The sequence below is a fragment of the Panthera leo genome, chromosome C1 (genome assembly GCF_018350215.1).
Source record: "Panthera leo isolate Ple1 chromosome C1, P.leo_Ple1_pat1.1, whole genome shotgun sequence".
NCBI classification, from domain to species: domain Eukaryota; kingdom Metazoa; phylum Chordata; class Mammalia; order Carnivora; family Felidae; genus Panthera; species Panthera leo.
The window spans coordinates 214,985,288-215,001,244 of record NC_056686.1 but is presented as its reverse complement, the minus strand read 5'-3'; the positions used below and the strand labels follow the sequence as shown (position 1 = coordinate 215,001,244).

The 15,957-nt window shown below is 53.3% G+C and overlaps 1 protein-coding gene across 2 annotated transcripts in view; it reads right to left on the bottom strand.

Moving 5' to 3' along the window:
* The window catches only part of SH3BP4 (SH3 domain binding protein 4), an 86,583-nt gene extending 76,921 nt beyond the window's left edge, over positions 1 to 9,662 (bottom strand). For both annotated transcript variants that reach the window (XM_042950622.1, XM_042950623.1), the window contains exon 1: positions 9,506 to 9,662. The gene's annotated coding sequence lies outside the window, so the exon portion shown is untranslated. The remainder of the gene's footprint in view (positions 1 to 9,505) is intronic.
* Between the last annotated feature and the right edge of the window lie 6,295 nt (positions 9,663 to 15,957).

Genomic DNA, 15,957 nt, shown 5'->3' with positions numbered 1-15,957 from the left:
GATTACACATTCGTCCAACCGTTAATAGAATTAGAAGTCCTCTGGAGAATTTGAGCACAATAGTGGTAAAAAATTCATCCAAAGGAAAAACTTACATGTACTGAAAGAAAGATGTGTGTATGGAGATGTTCACTGTAGTACTGTTGATAATTTCAGAGGAGCTGGAAATGGTCTCTGAATAAGGATTTGTTAAAGAGGGTACCTCCCATACAAATCTGACGGTCATTTGGGGGTCCAAATCTGTGTTTGCTGATGTGAAAATACGTCAGCAACAATTTTAGGTAAAAAGCAGTTTTTCAAAAGTATAGAGTTCATTCAAAAATAAGAAGGACTTGCTATGCATCAGGTGCACACTGAACAAGTCCCCACTCTACTATCCTGGTCTGTTTGCAAGGGCTTGGACTTAACCTCTGAAGACGTCAGAGAGACCCTAAGAAAAATGTCCTGTCCACACCAGAGTGGTTATCGTGAGTGGCCGACTTCCAGTGATGTGAACTTTTTTCTCCTTTTGCATCTTATAATATATTTTTTTAAGTTTACTTTTATTGATTTTGAGAGGGGAGAGAGAGAGAGAGAGAGAGAGGGAGCACGCACGAGCAGGGGAGGGGTGGAGAGAGGAGAGAGAGAATCCCAAGCAGGCTGACAAGGAGCTCGAACTCACAAACGCTGAGATCACGACCTGAGCTGAAATCAAGAGCTGAATGCTTAACCGACTGAGCCACCCAGGCGCCCCACGTCTTGTAATGTTTCTAAGATGAACATATGATTACTTGACTAATTTTAAAAACCTCAGGGGGAGAGGTCTTTTTATTTTTTTAAGAGAAAAGAAGGAAAAAATCACAATAAACTCCTCCAGAAAAATGGGTTTATCTAGAAAGTACTTGCATTAAACACAACTCCCTTCTCAGTCCCCCCACTCGCAGCCCTCAGGGTAGTCCGGGCAGGTCAGGCCTTTTAAAACGCAGGCTCAGCGTCCACCAGTGACCGGCTGCTGGTCCCCCCGCACGCGAGACCAGCCAGAGCCACAATCCAGCCCAGGTCTGAGCCTGGGGCACAACCTGCTGACTGTATCCCTCCCATTTCCTCCTGCTCCCAGAGATTTGAGGAATGGGGCAAGGACTGGGGAAGTGATCCTTATTTAGACATCTACCAATACATCACGCCATCAGTCTGCGCCTGTACGCGGTCCAAAGGTCAGACTGAACACCTAAAAATATCGAAGCCCTGCACTCCGGTTTAATGCAGATGGCGAGACATCACCAAAGAATCTCTATTTACTCAGTATTTAAGAAACACCTGCGGTGCACACAGGACTCAAAAGAGGCCACGGTCACAAAAACCTCCCAGGATAGGTACGGGGCTGATGCGGTAAAATCCACACCTCCGCGTCGACATCTCCCAGCTCCCAGAAGTAAGCACTACACCACCCTTTCCCAGACAAGAAAGCCGGGTCTCGAAGTTGTCCGGTGTCAAAATCAGAAGTAAACAGAAAAGCCCAAGTTCCAGACACGGACAGGTGCATGGGACTGAGAAACCCCAGGTGTGCCCCGAGTCATGGGAGACACCACGGCAAAGAGGAACTTCCCGGATTCCGGTCTGTGAAACACTTAAGTTTCACCTATTTCTGTTCCCGGACAGCGGCTTGTGTACAAAGAACAGGGCTGGAAGAACAAGATAGGTGGCTGGTCGCTTCGTTCTTCATTTTCCTTGAAGATTTTCCTTGAAGCACGTGTGACTTTCGCTTGTGCAAGTCAGGCTGTTTCCTAACTGACTGAAAAGAAAAGGCCATTTATAGGAGACTCGGCACAGTGCCTGACAAGGAGGAAAAGCCCGATGAATACTTGAAACCACAGAAAAATCTCCATGTTAAAAGGTGGATAGGAGTATTTCAAGTGTGTGCGCGTGCGTGCGTGCGTGTGTGTGTGTGTGTGTGTGTGTGCGTATCCCTTTCAAACAGTAACTACAGTTCCGAGAGATGAGCATCTAAATGTCAAATTACCTGAAACCGAATTTCTCGGGCTCTTAAGATATTTACAAATAAAATACAAGTGAGGGAAAGGACAAGGCTCGCACCTGGAGAAAATGAACTCCTGGTGGCCTTTTCCTCTCTTCCCACAGTCGCTATACCACCTGTGACTGCCAGCATCCGCCACAGCCCTGATTATGGAGCAGAGAAGGTCCTTCAGGCACCTGTCTCTGTGACCAGCATACACTTGTCCCCAGGTGAGCAGTCCTGAAATCATAGATGGTTCTAATAAAATACGAGCGAAACACGTGCGCTGCATGAACTCGAAGAAATTCATTTTGGATGCACGGCCAGTGTCCGATCTCCCGAGACGTCACCCTGAGCCAGCACCCTCTGACGAGGGCCTGAAACGTGAACAAAATGGGACACTGCGGTTTCCTCATCTGGCACTACAAAGGTAAAATATCCAACAGGTGTCGCCAGGACACCAGGACTCTGAGGGACAGAGCTTTTCCCCTGGAAACGTCTTGAACACTGATTTCTGAAACCACAAAGGGGGGGGGGGGGAATAGCCCAACTTCCGCGAGGGGTATTCGGGATGGGGGCGACGGAGAGGAAAAGGGAGACCAGAGCACAGCAGACGACCGTGTCGACTGTGACCATGGACCTCCACGCCGTCAGCTGAGCGATTCTGGCACTTTACGTGAGTTATTTACAGGTATTATTGTATCAGGTCCAGTGATGGTTTCCAGTGAAGTTTCAACACAGCGCCTTGACTTTCCATTCGCCCAAAGGACACGTACACATATGTGATACCACTTCCCAAAGCCACGATTCTCAGGGTCATAAGAAACAGAGAGTCGAACGCATGTGCAGCGTTACCATATCCCACTTACTTCTTTGTATTCAAAACCTATTAAAAATTCAAATCCTTTCGATTTGAATTTGGGGCAGTGGCGGGAAATGGGTAAGCAAAGGTGGGGTGAGCCTCGCTGAATGAAACGGTAAATGGCAGAGTGACAGAGGTGCCACTCGACATTTCCGAGTAAGCTGATTACCATTCACAGGCCAGAATTCTTAAAAGCCAGAAATTACTTCCGCCACCCAGTGTGCGTTTTGAACTGTTAAGATGTCTAAGAAGAGAATGCTAACGTGCTCCCCAAATGCTTATACGGGAGGTCACCGCCTTGAGTGTTCAGCTTGGTCAGCCCCTCTCTCCACCTGTCACTTCTCCCGTTCAGGGGACACACTGTCTGTGCACGGAAGGTGTGGCGATCAATTGTAACCGGTGCTGAGCAGTGTCCAGCCTAGCGGGTCAACAGACATGCAGGGAGCAGGGTCAGCTCCCCATCTTGGGGACCCAGGAAGGGATTCTCGAGAAGGGGCCTGCACCCAGGAGTCCCCCAGCCAGCACCCCCCAAAGGCGAGCAAAACAACGAGCCAGATGAGCACAGGGCGAAAAGGCATTTGGGGAAGTCTTCTGTAACCTGTTCTTCCCAATGACAACCACCCACAACCATCTCCTTCCCTCAGGGGACCCGGGGCCACTCACCCACTCATTGCCCTGGAGCATCGCAGGCCCTCTGACCCAGCCCTGGGTCCCTCTTGTCTCGACACCATCAAACAACAGTCCTATTTCCTTTACCGCCAACATTCTTCTCAGTGGTCCACGCTTGGTGTTCTCGATTTTTTTCTAGAAGCTTCCAACCACCACAATCACACGGGTCTAACAAGCCAAACCCAGTGGCCCCCTGTCTTCCTGATGCTGCTTCTCTGATCAACCCCACAACCACCCTGTTTATGTCAGGTTCTCAACCCCCTTCCTCTACACCCCATCTTCTCCTGCCTGGCTTGGTGGGACACAGAGCCTGCGTGGTCTTCTGCTTCCAGCCGCTTCTTTCCTCCTCCCCCTTGGCTTTCCTGCCCCATCTTCATGGGGTGACCCGAAGCGTGCTCCCAGGGGCCCCAGCTCACACTCAAAGTCTCCAGTGAGCTGTTCCACATTCATGGGCTCAACCCTAAGGAAACGAGGCCCCAGTCGGCGCTCTCAACCGGTCCTCGTCTCATCACCCTGTAAGGGAACAACCCCAGGGACGCCTCCTCCAATTCTGCATCCCGGGGGCCTAGCTTCCCTCTTCCTGCTAACAAGCCTGCTAACAAGCCTGGCTCAGAAGTTCAAGGACGCTCCCCCCTTCCCACGTGCTTGTTGTCTCCCAAGGAGCTCTCGCTGTTTTAAAATAATTTGGCTGCTAATGATGATAGAGAACAAATAATCAGATTATGTGTGTAACCAAGCTCAGACTCACAAAGCCCTTAGTCTCTCCTTTCTTCGCTTGGGTGGTCCTGGGAAGCTCCTCTCGACTCTGGCACTCTGCTTTAAAATCAGCTCTTCAAAAACCCACCCAAGAAGCGATCGCCCCAAGGACAGGCCTCCTGGCTTGATCCTGATCCCTTTGTCCACGAACACGCTTCTCTGTTCTAGACCAGCGGGAGAGACCAAGGCACCACCAGGAAGTATGCTGATCGCCACCCACGGAAGGAAAGGGCCGACGGAGTAAGGTCTCCAAAGGGCAACTGGAAAGATCGGGGACCTCTGCCTGCCTTTCCAAGAACCTGGCCCTAAAAACCTTCCCTGGCCTCAAATACCGGGTCTGCCCCACCCGGCCCCAAACCACATCTCCAGTCCTTCCTACAAATTCCCCCACCTTGGCGGAGTGGAGCCCTGAGTACTAGAGTAGAACGGGGATTTTCATGGGGAGTTTGTAGAAACTGCCCGTGTCTGGGCCCCACCCTCAGAGATCTGGATTCCACCGGGCACCAGGCTGGCGAAGGTGGATTTTTACAAAATCTCCCAGGAGATTTCCACGTCCAGTACGTTTTGAGGCTGGCCGAATCAGGCTACCAGCGACATCCGCGTCCTCTCCCGGCCCAGCTGCCGGGCACACGCGGTCCGGGCAGAAGCCAGGCGACTGGGTCACGGGTTCCCCCACTCGGTAAGGGAGCCGGCTGCGGAGGCTCAGTGCAACGAAAGGCGGGCTGCAGCCGGCTCCCACTGGCTCCCGCAGGTTGTGCGACATTTAGTGCCGCAGCTGGTGCCAGTGGGGTGTTGACACCACAGCACCCTAACCGGCAGGTGCCGCCAGAAAGGCTCTTTGTTCCTTTCCTCGGAGAGTGGGGTTTTCAGTGGAGCACGGGCCCGGGCGGGCCGGCAAAGGACACCTCTATTCCCTCCAGGCCCGGGGACCAGAGCAGGCTTGCGTGTTCCTAAAAATGGGACAGGGTTTCCTGCCTCAGTCCCACAGACTGGGGGAAAGAGGAAGACAGAGAGCGGAGAAATGAATACCAGGAATTCTGGAACCACAGAAGCCTTCCACGGGAAGTTTTCTTCTCAATTTGTTCAGAGGAGTGGGGCTAACAGGAACCAGCAGAGAGTTTCTCCAGAGACAAGCTTTTAATGAGCAGATAAGCATAATCGCGGGGCATGTCATTTATTTGATTACGACGCGGAAGGCGGAATCCTTATCTTACATTGACTTAACAGACTTCCCATAATCTTTACCTTGTTCTAGTGACCTCATCTGCCCGGAATACCCTCGCTTCCTGGTACCAGAACAGACTTCACAGTGGCTCCTGTCCGAGTTACCCCAACTTCAAAACCTCAGTCTTCCAAAGAAATCAACCTTGACCCTGCGGACAGGGCGGGACACAGCCACCCCCCACCCCACCCCGGGGAATAAAGGTGCCAACCGGCTGCCTTCCATTTAGGCTGCAGAGATTTTTACGGGTTTTAGAGATGTCTCACCTTCAGAGTGCAAGCTTTTTTAGAATTGTGCAAGGGAGGCAGGTACTCTGCTATTTTCCTGTGCGTGGCTTCATGTGACCCAAAGGTATGAATGCCTTTCATTTTAGCACACTGGGAGATGCTATCACGAGCTCTGGGCTCAGGCAGATATAGGCTGATTTCTCAGCTCGAGCACTTTTTGGACCACTGTGTTGTGAGAGCTGCTTACATTCTCGTAGCTTCCTTGTAAAATGGAACCCCTCGCGGTGTCTGGAAGGATTTTTAAGCGTGCACTCCAGGCCCGATGCTTCGTAAGCCCTTCTTGCCCCCAAACCGCCCCAAATTTCAACTTCAATTAGGTGAACCCAGCCCACCTCTCTACTTCCTGAAATCTTACTCGCTTACTGAGCGTTTGGTTCGGGCGGGCACTGGGTCACCTGGCGGATGGGGGGCCGTGATGCCCCGGGTGGGGTTCACCCTTCCCTCCCTGAAACACACCCCTTTATTTCTAAAATACCTTCTGCATTCTCTTGCCTTCGAAAGGCCGAATACGGACATCCTCTCCCTTAAGACGTGCGGCCAGATGGCACCAGGTGCCCTTACGTAACACACGGATGCCCCAGGGCCCACTGAAAAGCAGGCTCAGGCTTCCTGAGAGATCCTGAATAAGTCGCGGGACTGTGCCCTGGGCGTTCGGGGACTCGGTGAATTATTTTTCTGTCCCTCCCGCGGAGGGTGAAGGCGGAAGGTGGGGCTTCTATTGTGCCAATAGCTGGGGAGGCCGGAGGCGCAGAGTCCTGGGAGCTGAGTGTAAACACTGAAAGACCCCGGGCTCCCCTCTGGGCCAGGAGCAAAGCCAGCCAGAGCACTCTGGGTGATGTCTAGGCAGCTGCTCGGTGACCCCTTTCCCAGTAACTGGGTTGTCAGGCAGTGACCTCGGGGCAAAGATGCCCCGGTGTGCATCTCCAGGGCCTTCGAAAATATCCCGGGGGCCTGACTCCAGTTCTCAGAAGAAAAGTCACAGCACTGCCCGGTTCAGGTGTTGAATTTGAAAATAACAGACCTAAGGAAAACCCACGTGGCTGGCCCAAGGCCCGCTCGCTACAACAGCAGCTTCTACTCAGTCAAAACAAGGCTGACGCCCTAAACAGGGAGCCACAGACATTTGCGTGGAGCCCGGCATGAGGTCGGCAAGGGTCGAACTCAGGGATTCTTAACCTTGTTTGGGTCAAGGGCTTCCCCTAAGAAGCTGAGGGAAGCCAGGGGGCCTCCTCCCACAAGGAACTGGCTGCGATCTGAAGATTTAAATGTGGGAGCGGCCTCCCAGGACCCAAGGGCGTAAACCCCATTCACATTAGCATACCTTATCGACGGACTAGAAGCCATTAGAATAAGAAAAAAGTCTGCACCAGCAGCCGCAGGAAAGTAATTCCAGGCTGCTGGGTAACCAGAAATCAAGTTAGCAAACAACAGCAAGGGAGAAAATTCAGGAAGACTGCCTCTTCCTCCCTCCACCGAGAAAATTAAGAGCATAACACTAATTGGCAGACGGCCCAGTTAAGGACACTTAGCTGCAATTTGTCCAGCCCCCATTCTGGGTCCTTCTGGAAATCCCCCTGTGTCTGGGCTGCGATCAGCTAGACCTTGGGCAGATCAAAGTGCTGGTGGTAGCAACAATAAACACACGAAACTATCAAATGACAAACAGGCGCCCTGCAGACCGGCCTACAGAGAGGCTCTGCCACCGTGGTTTCTCTGCCGGGGGAACAAAAGGCAACGTGCGTGCACCGCTCCCCACGCGGGCTTCGCACACCAGGTCCGAGTCCCTAGTAATTGTTTTCAAAGGCCACAAAGTGTGGGGCCTGCGTCTTGGAACAACAGGAAAAAAACTAAAGCTCACAGAAGCTTCTCCGGCACCGCCGATCTGAGCTGCTCATTGTTCGTTTAGTAAACAAGCGAGCTGTAAGACAAATCCCTAGGAAGCCAGGTTTGTTCACTTTCTGAGTCCTCCCAGAACTAACTGTTCCTTCTGGGATCAGCGTGGCCTTGGCATTCCACAGATGGACAGGCACGGGGGCCTGTGCAACGGGGGGCCCACTTAATGTCAGTCTCCCCTCACCCTCCCCACATCCGCCCACATGCAGAAAGCAGAGTGAGGAGGCAGATTGGGGGGGTGCTGTCTCCTTCCAAGCCCCCGCCCCCTCCCCGACCTGTTGGACAGAATGCACTGAGCAGGGAGCCGGGAACGTTCTCCAGGCTCCACCGGACATCAGTAGAGACTGTTTCCTGGTCAGGGCAGCCAGGTGGGAGGTAGACTGTTTTTATTTGATGACGACAGCAACGTGGAACACCAAAATGCTCCCTAGCCCCTTAAAGTACAGCCGCTGTCCGTCCAAGAATGTCAAAACGCTTTGCAAACCACCCATTAATTTTTATGGTGGCCTGAGAAGCAGATTGAGAATCATTACCTTCATTATTACAAGGCAAGGAACCAAAACCACAGGGGAAGGTGGAGAGGCACCAGGCCAATCAAGTCTTACCCAGTGTTCTAAGCTGACTGCGCCCTCTCTCTCCACCTCAGGCCTGCAGGAAGGGAACCCGTGGCCAGCTGAGAAGGGAGCCAGGCCAATAAACCCAAACTTTGGTGTTCAGAGACCATCACACTTGGAAGGGTGGGGAAGGGTAAGGTCGCGTAAAGCGATTACTTTGATTTAGGCAGGAGAGGCTCCAGTTGTAACTTACTCATTAAATCGCCAAGCCTGTGACCCCAAGAATGTAAACATTGAAGGCAGGTAGGAAGAGTGCGATCCCGGATGGTTTCTGTTTTACTGTTTCTGTTTCTCTTTATTACGTTTTCTACCCAAAGCATATACTGCTTTTGTGATCAAAAGTTACACGAACTTATTACTGATGGAGGACACAGTGCAAATCTGCTGCATTAACTTGCCAAGAATCAGCACGAATAAAATCCAGCCCAACGTCCCCTTCTTGAATCTCACTGGCCGGGAGACTTCCCCGACCTCTCGGCACGTAGAGGGCCCGCCGCCCGCGCGCCGCCCGGCACCCGGGGGAAGGGCCAGCGCCGGCCTGGTCCCCCGGCTGCAGGAGCGGCCGCGGGCCAGGAGCCGCCCGCACTCCCGGGCACCACCAATCCGCAGCGCGGAGCCGGCTTCCCGGGAAACATCACTTGGGAGAACAACGTGCCTCTCTCCCGGCCGTCCCCACCCGCCGGCCGCCCGCGCTATCAGCTCGCGGCTGCTCGCTCACCGGACAGCCGGGCCAGAACCCGGGATTTTCATTTCCATCCTAAAACGAGGGATCTCCGAAGTTGAAATATGCATTGTCACCAACAAGTTTAACCCGGGACCGCGCGCCCCCTCTCCTCCCCAGAGCCGCGCGAGGGGGCGCCCCGGGGACGCGTGCGGTCACCGAGCCGGGCCACCCCGCAGGGCCTGCCTGGGAGGCGCCAGGGCCAGGAGAGGGGGGCTCCGACAGCGGCTCGGCGCCCGGAACCCCGGCCCGGCCGCCTGCGCCGGGGTGACTCGGGAGCCCAGGAGGCGGCCAGGGGCGCGAGTCTTCCCGAAGCCTCCCGGCGCCGGCCGTGCCCAGGCAGCCGGAGCTCCGAACTCAGGCGACGGGCGAGCGATCGGCGCCCACGAGGGTGCGAGCCCGCCGAGCCCCGGCAGGCGCCGCGGGAGCGAGGCCGGGCGCGGGGCGGGAGCGGCCCGCAGGGGACGGCCGGGCTGCCGCCAGCTTACCTGGCTCGCACTGCGTCCCCGCGGGCTCTTGCGGCTCTCGTCGCGGTCTGGGAGCTCAGCCCGGCCGGGGACGCGCGCGGCTCCGCGGAATCTCCGCGCGAATCTCCGCGCGGCGGCGGCGAACGGCCGGGACCGCCGAGAGTGCCCCGAGCGCTCGGCCCGCGCCTCCGCGGGCGGAGGGTGGTCCCCGCGCCGGGGCGGGGCCGCGAGGGCGGGGGCGGGAGCGGGGGCGGGGCGCGCGAGGCGGGGACCCGGGCTCGGAGGGGAGGGTGGTCTCCGCGCCGGGGCGGGGCCTGGGGGCAGGGCGGTGCCTGAGCCGAGGCCACTTGGGAGACGGGGAGTGAGGGAGAAAAGGGGGACAGGGAGGGGGAGCAGGGAGCAGGCCTCCGCAGGCCTATCGGACGGAGGCGGGGCAAGAGCGGAGGGGGCGTGGCCGATCATGGGGCCGGGGGGGCCAGAGGCAGGGGCGGGGTGTGGACCAGCGGGTCCCCCCGCTCCCCCGAGGCCGTGGGGGCGGGGTTTAGCCCTGGCGGCTGCTAGGCCGGGGCGGGGTAGGAATAAGTAGGGGGCGGGCCAACATGGAGGGGCGGACCTCGCTGCGGCAGCCGAGAGGCCGAGGGGCGGAATGTGGATAATTAGGGGGCGTGGCCGAGCCGTTGTCGCCGGAGGCCGGGGGTGGGGCGAGCGCGAAGGGGGCGGGGCCGACGGGGCCTCCGGGAGGCCGGAGCCGGGTGTGGTTTGCAGGGGCGGGGCTGTGCCGGGGCCGCCGGAGGCCCGCCCGGGAGAGAGCGTGCCCGCGGGGGGTGGCGCCGCGGCTCTCCTACCCCTGGCGGGGACCTGGCCTCGGTGCCTCCTCCTCTTCCTCCTCCCGGCGCCAGCCCGGAGAATGGGGTCCCGGTCGCCGGGCGCCCCCGGGGTCGTGGTCCCTGGCACCGAGCAGATCTAGATGCGCCTGGTTCACAGTGACCTTTCGGTCACGCTCCTGTGCTTCCCGCACCCCTGTCCTTCCACCCCTTCTTGGAGAACTCCAAGAGGGACCCCTGGGTGAGGTTTGGATCCTCCAGCGTCGGCCAGAACGCGGAGGGTGGTGCCTAACTCTGAGAATCCTGTTTCTAACACCGGTCGAGGACGGTGGAATGCAGGCGGTTGCGGGGCTGTGAGGGCAAGTGCAAAATGGAAAAGTAAGACGAAAAGAAAGGCAGTCACGGTGAACGTTACAAAGGAGTACTTCCTGCTGCGCAAAATGCAAGTGGAATACGTAGCATCATAACCGTTTACGTTTCGCCAAGCCTGTGTCCCTAAGCCAGGCATGCAATAAGCGCTCAATAAATGCTCAGTAAATTGAACCACCACTGACTTACTGCGTGGCAAGCACTTTCCATGGGGTGACACACTTAATCCTAAATCCCATACTTGGCTACTCTCTCTAGTCCATTTCACACTTGCATAGACTGAAGCTCCAGGGTTTGATTGGACAGCAAGAAAGTAATAGAACCAGAATTTGACCTGAGACCACTCTGGAGACTGGATTCTAACCACTTCCGGCAATTGCCAGCCTTCTTACTGCAGCACGGGAATCCCCCCTGCAGGGCTGAGGGCCCTCGGCAATGCAGAAACCTGGAGGAATCAGGGGTCTTTCCTGGGACAAAAGCTATCATTGGCTGACCAAGGTCCATAGCGAGTTACCCCTTGAGTCCTTTTTCGCCATTAACCAGTAGGGCAGATACTTTTATTATTCTCATTTTAAAAAAAAATTTAATGTTTATTTATTTTAGAGAGAGAGAGAGAGAGGGGGAGACAGAGCATGAGTAGGGGAGGGGCTGAGAGAGAGGGAGACACAGAATCTAAAGCAGGCTCCAGGCTTGAGCTGTCCCTGATGCTGGGCTCAAACTCAGGAACCATGAGATTACGACCTGAGCCTGTCAGAGACTTAACTGACTGAGCCACCCACACGCCCCTTATTATGCTCATTTTATGTGCTGTATCAGGATCTTATGGGAGCACAGGATTCTAAATGCAAACCCTGGATTTTCAGAGGACACAGGAAGACAGAGACATGGTTCAAGAAGGGTGAATATTGGTGTTCTGATTTTGGTGTGGGCAACTGAATTCCTGCAAATGATACAATTAGCCCTAAAATGTATGTTGCAGCTTTTAAAAGGAGGCAGTCACCCTGAAAGGGCAGGTAGAGAAGACTCAGAGAGGAAGAGAACATCAAAGGGGCATTTGGGGGGCCCAGGAGATTCTCAATGGTATCGGCACAGGCTAAGAGCACTGACCTGGGAGCCAGCCTGCTGGGCTTGAATCTCTGGCTGTTTTACCTCTCTGTGACTCAGTTTCCTAAACAAATATGAAAATTAAATGCTGCATGTAAACTGTTTAGCAGATTAGCACAGATCAGCATTCAACACACAGAAATAATAAATAAGAAAGCCAGAGTCGGGTCTGGGAGAAGCTAGACAACAATGTTGCACGTTTAGGGTAAGTTGTGTGCCGACTCTTTTTGTCTTTCCTGTTCTTGAAGGCAAGGAGGTCTCAAGAGGTTGCTTCCTGTTGAATGTATGCTTTCTCCTCCCACCAATTTTTATTCCTTGCCCTTCCAAAGACAAAAGAAACAAAGAAACAAACACGTAAGCTATTCCTAACGTTCAATGACCCAACAACCATTTCTAGTGGGAACATGTACAGCAAAATCAGTAAGTTGGGGTTTTAGGTACGAAACTAACGCATGTTTGTTTCAAAGGACAGGGATGATTAGAAAAGTGTGTAGTGTAACCATTTCATACCTTCTCCCGGGAGTCCACAGGTTAAAAGTGCATTATTATATGTCCCTGCAGAAACATTTCCTAAGCATTTACATATGCGTTAGTGTGTTTGTGCCTGAATTTATCTTACATGGGTGTGTGATGTGAATGTGTGTCTTCACTCTCGTATGTGTAAACACAAGCTCAAGTACACAGAGGAAGCCAGGCTGGCTGTAATGGGCACTGAGATGGGGCTTCCCGTGGCTGAATGCCAGCCGCACTGCTGAATGGCTGGGTGTTTACTCATCTGAAAATGGGTGCAGTGCTCGCAAGGATTCGATGGGAGAGAATGCGTGCAGATTGCTCCGTGTTGTGTGTATATTATTTATACACATAAGCCCTTGTCATCATTACTTACACACGCACATATCTACACGTGTGCTTTGAGTCACATAAAACCCAAGAGAGCAAGCTTAGGTTTGTATCATCTGTGCACAGAAATACCTTTTTTTCAAGTCCCTGTAGTTATGAAGGGGACAACTTGGTAACTTTGCTCTGAGGGGAAAGAGTCGAGGAGACAGGCTGAGAAAGCGAACTTCAGACTTCACAAAAGGATTCCTCCACGAGTGTGGGCTCTTCTAGAAGGGTCTGTATTCTGTGCGTAGGAAAAATGCCATTCTAGGAAGATTCTTGAGTGTAGGAAAGCAAAATGCACAGATAGGTTAGAGGAAGGGAGTGGGGTGGTTTGGACTGTCAACACGTGCCTCTGTTATTTCAACCCGCAGTAGTTTAAGCTTAATCCGCACCAATCGCCACCACCGAAGATTCACTCTAAGTGCTTCTCAAAATAGACACAGCGGCCCCAGAGATAGCAGGTCAAAGAAGAAAACTCCCAAGGGCCACATATGGTCCTGAACTCTGCCCAAACTTGCTCATGTTATAGCGTTCTGGCCACCTGCAAAATACACTTCCCGTTAGGGTGGAAGCACCCAGAAATTTCACGTAGGCCCATCATGAAAGTGTCTCTCTATGGACGAGGGCGTTCTCAACAAGGAAATAAAAAGAATACTGTTCTTTTGGTGACATGAAATCAGGAATGACCAAATTGCCCATGAGAAGAAGAAAATAGAATAAAAAGATACAAAACACAGCTAAGGGAGAAGAGTATAAGGCATAAGGCATTTTTTTTTCCAATCGACTCCATAAAACCGGCACTGAATCATCAACGTGGCCAAATGGAATTTCACATTTGTTGTCTGCAACTCAGAATGTGAAAACCGTAGCCTGAATAAATGCCCTCTGTGGACTTAAGTGGAGGGAGAAGGTGGTCTTTGCATGATTCATAAGCCTGAAGAATGAGGTTTGTGTACTTGAGAAATATTTCTTGAACACCTACTGTGTGCCAGGCCCTGAGAATATGAGGCTGGGAGAGACAGGATCAGCTCTGCTCTCGTGGTGCCGAGAGACCAGAAGTGGTTTGAGACGGGAAAGGGGCCAGCTTGCTCGTGGTACCTGCCCTAAAGGCAAGCACCAGAGGCTGAGAAAGGAGACACCTGCCTTAGGTATGATGGCCAGGCAGGGCCCTCTCAAGAGAGGTGACATCAGACAAAGTGAAAGGAGCCAGGGAAGAGCATGCCAGGCAGAGGGAACAGCATGTGAGAAGACCCTGAAGCCAGAAAGAGCTTTTCACCTTTAGGAAGCTGAAATGATGCCCTATGTGTCTGGGGTGAAAAAGTGAGGTGAAGACAGAGGGACAGGTGAGGACAGAGAGATGGTGGGTGCTGGGTCCCCAAAGCCTATCGCCTGTATAGCGATGTGGGGCGTCCAGATACTGCCCCGTCCTCTGCCACTCCTACGGCAGCTCAGAGAAAATTGCTTTGCCAAGAAATCCGTCAGGCACTAGCTTTACGACAGACTGTCTGTTTTAGTCAGAAAATGTTGGGTGACCCGTTTGCCATTCTGGGGAGCCTCTGAGATGCTGTGACACCTAGCCCTCCATCTTGCTGGTTGTCCTTAATTAATCCGTACACACAAGGGCATAACTAGGGCATCACCAGAGCACGCGAGTCTCTCGTGCAGAGTCCAGAAGGGACGCGGACAAAATAGTCAGCTGAGGGGAGTTCTGGGGTTTTCAGGAAACTTCTAGAAATACTTCTAAGTAGACACTCCTAGTCCTACTCATTTATTCAGTGATTCATTTAACAGTTAGTGTCTGGGCTACAGCTTATTGTATGTCAGGTAACATGCTAGACCCGGGGATAAGAAAAGAAGTGCATTCTAGATCTTTCTGGCTAGGAAGTTGTGAGAACAAGCACTTATGCTGTAGAGTGTTAGGCAGGACCCACACAGGACAGCCACCTGACCCAGCCTGGATGAGGGGACGGGGACCCTCATGGCTGGATGGCTGAGACTGAATGCAACTGTGACAGGTGTAGGAACAGGGAACAGGGGGCGGCATCCAGGTGTAAAGTGCGAGTGCCAGGCTTGGAGGCTGGAGGGGCTGTGGGCTCGGAGGGGGCAGCCTGCGTGTGCGGCGTGGCTCGGGATGTGTCCATGGGCCGGACGCAAAGTGTAGCTCTAACCCCGGGGAGTCCCGTGCAGCCCAGAGCACCCCAACTGCGCAAGGCCAGGCCTCCCCAGGGAGTATTTCAGGGAGTATTTCAATGTCACACCGTGAGAATTTAATAAAAGTGCTCAGTCGGCTTGGGAATAGACAGCAGAGATGACAGTTCTACAACCCGTGGCCAATTTTGTGGGGAGGAAACAGTGCGATCAGCAAAAACGTCTACCGGGAGGCTGATATTTACCTGCTCTCTGTAAGTGGCTTGGCCACATGGCCCAGGGCAGTAGCTTTCTTTCTTTCTTCTTCTTTTTTCAATCGGTTACTACTGGTCATACCAACGTAGGTTTAGATTGGGCTTAAATACGGCTTTAAATTGGGGTTAGACTTTCCAGAACCTGGGAAGACCACCACCATGCAGCAGTGGGGAATGCGGCTTCCTTTTCTGCGCTGTCCTCACCGTGAAGCACACTGCTTCCCCGTCCTGTCCAGCAGTCACCCCAGAAAGACCCAAGGATGTCCATGCGGTGGGAAGGAGAACCTTGGGAACCTTCAGAATCCCAGATGTCTAAAGCCTTACAGGAGGAAATTATTGTTCCCAAGAAATAATTATTTGTCAGAAAGGGAGGATCGTACCGTAAAATAGCACCTCAGTCCAAAAACCATAACCTATATAAAATCTAACTACAAATATAAATTTTTTAATTTATAAGGAAGCCACAGGCAACATTTGAATCTCTTCCTAATGACAGAGCACGGAGATGGACAGATACTCCTTAGTAAAACCTCTAAGTTTTTCTTCTGTTCTGCTGTTATGTCTACTGGTGGAGTGGGTTTTTCCATGGATAAGATGTGAGGAAGGGCATTCTCACCCTTCCTTCCTCCCTCTCTCCCTCCCTCCCTCCCTCCCTCCCTCCCCTCTTCCCTTCCTCCCTTCCTCCCTTCCTTCCTTCCTTCCTTCCTTCCTTCCTTCCTTCCTCCCTTCCTCCCTTCCTCCCTTCCTCCCTTCCTCCCTTCCTCCCTTCCTCCCTTCCTTCCTTCCTTCCTTCCTTCCTTCCTTCCTTCCTTCCTTCCCTCCTTCCTTCCTTCCTCTTATACTATTGTGTGATAAGAAGCTTTCTTTGTCTCTTAGCCATCTTAGCCGCATT